The sequence below is a fragment of the Mus caroli genome, chromosome 5 (genome assembly GCF_900094665.2).
Source record: "Mus caroli chromosome 5, CAROLI_EIJ_v1.1, whole genome shotgun sequence".
Lineage (NCBI taxonomy): Eukaryota > Metazoa > Chordata > Mammalia > Rodentia > Muridae > Mus > Mus caroli.
The window spans coordinates 129,970,161-129,972,321 of record NC_034574.1 but is presented as its reverse complement, the minus strand read 5'-3'; the positions used below and the strand labels follow the sequence as shown (position 1 = coordinate 129,972,321).

The 2,161-nt window shown below is 52.3% G+C and overlaps 1 protein-coding gene across 1 annotated transcript in view; it reads left to right on the top strand.

Moving 5' to 3' along the window:
- The first annotated feature begins 1,027 nt into the window (after window positions 1-1,027).
- Window positions 1,028-2,161, top strand: part of Trim56 (tripartite motif containing 56) — a 16,203-nt gene continuing 15,069 nt past the window's right edge. Inside the window, exon 1 of the mRNA XM_029478104.1 lies at window positions 1,028-1,046. The gene's annotated coding sequence lies outside the window, so the exon portion shown is untranslated. The remainder of the gene's footprint in view (window positions 1,047-2,161) is intronic.

The following is a 2,161-nucleotide window of genomic DNA, read 5'->3' as shown; positions in this document are numbered from 1 at the left end:
GGCCTAGAGCGGTTTAACTAAAGCTCCTGGTTCATTCTCCCAAGGGCTGCGACTGCAGGCTATAGCTAAGTGCCCCCACCCCATCACCACCACTCTCTGCTCCCAGCCCTCCAGTTGCTCTTGACCTCAGGACACCTCTAGGGCTTGCACCTCCACGCTAGCTGGCTAGCCTGGCTTCCCAACCCCCCTGCCCTCCTTGGCTCGGCTTCCCTCCCTCCCTCTGGCTCCCTCCAGGAGGCGCAAACCTAATCAGACTGATTATCGCCCAAGTTCAATTCCACTTTCTCTGGCTCCAACACAGGCTGTAAATTTCCTTCACTGTTGGGCTCCCCTGTGAGAGTAGCCTCCTGTCTGGCAGCTCAAACTAGGTAGCTGCCGCCCTGCCCCCACCTGCTGTATCATCACAGATGAATCAGACCTGCCCCACCTGGGGGTGTCACTTAAACTCCATCTACAGAGGCACATCACCCTCCTGGGTTATGCGGGAGCCCCCAGGGGGCCTAAAAGCCACGTTGTTAATGGACTCAGAGACCTGACACTTTTTCCCCAGCTGTCCCCCATCTCTGCAGACTCTGGATGTAGGGCGCTGGCATTCCTCGGAGTTTATTTATTACATGATAAACTCTGAACCCCTGGCTTAATTTTGGGCTTCTGTCCTCCCCAGTCCTTAAGTCTTTACAGAGTGTGACCGGAAAAGAACCAGAGATGGCNAAGAAGCTGGATTTACAAAGCCCGGGTCTCCTGGGATGGAGAAAGAAGCCCCGTTGGCAATTCCTTTTGCTTTGTTTCCTTCCAGAGGAAGGATGCGGGAGGCCTGGCCTTGCTCACGAGGAAAGCAGAGAACTCTAGAGAGGGAAGCAGTGATTCAATTAAACAGAGGTGCTGGCTTAACAAGCCAGACGTGCATCTTCTGTACACAAGGCGAGGGGGCGGGGGTGAGGACAGAAGCAGCCAGGGATGGAAGACCCTACTCACAGGCCCAGACAGGAAAGAGAAAAAGATGAGTGAAATGTTCGAAGTCGCATAAGAACCCCCCGGAGAGTTAGGTAAGAGAGATTTGTTTGTGAATGGCTATATCCCAGAGGGCTTCCTGGAGGAAGTGGAATGGAGTTACATTCTAGACAGGACGATTCTGGAAGGGGAAGATGATGAGATGTCTATGTAGCAGGCTTTGGGTGGAGTCCCATTTCTAGGGACCTTGAAAGAAAACATGTGGAGGGGTGTGACATTTGCTTTGATGAGACAGTGGGGGGTACTGGGGAGTCAGGCAGGTCCCTGGGGCTGGCTGGCTGGCCACCCAGCTTAGCAGAAACTGAGGGCTCCAGGTCTTCGATGGTTAGCGTAGATTGTCAGCTGGACAGAATCTAGAATCACCTGAGAGACNGNCGTCTAGACATGCCCATGGGTGATTACATTAATTGAGTGGAAAGACCTGCCCATATGGGCGGCACCATTCCCCTGGCTAGGATGCCAGACAAAAGGAGCTGAGCATTGCTTTCTGCTTCCCGACTGTGCATGGGGTGTGGCCAGCAGCTTCAAGCCACCATGGATTCCTCCCCATGATGAAATGCCCCCTGGAACTGTCACCCAAAATTAATCCTTTCTTCCTTGACTTACTTTCAGCAGGGTATATCATAGCAACTGGGGGGTGGGGAGGACAAACAAAACAAAACTAAGACAAAGCTAATAGAGGCCAAAACAGATAATAAAGCAAAACCCAAGGCCGTGCTGTTCTGAGAAACTGGTAGTGTATGGGTAGATCTGCCCAGTCTAGACACACAGCATGTATTCATGTTAATTGAGCTCTGTTTTCATGTTGCTGGGGCATATTTGGGTTGAATATTTACCACAACAGGACCCAAGGTTGACCTATGACCTCCACCTGCATGGCACACACACACACACACACACTGATCTCAGTCACCTCTTTACTTATTCACTCATTATTGGTATTCTGTCTGGACTCCACCCCCACAATTACCTGGTAACAGCCAGGTAGGTCTGGCCCACTATAAAAGGGGCTGCTTGCCCCCTCCTCTCTCTTATTCTGTCTCTCTCTCTTGAGCCCTTGCTCTCCCTCTCTCCCCTTTTCCTTCCCCCCTCTCTCCACATGGTCATGGCCGGCCTCTCCTCTCCTCTCCTCTCCTCTCCTCTCCTCTCC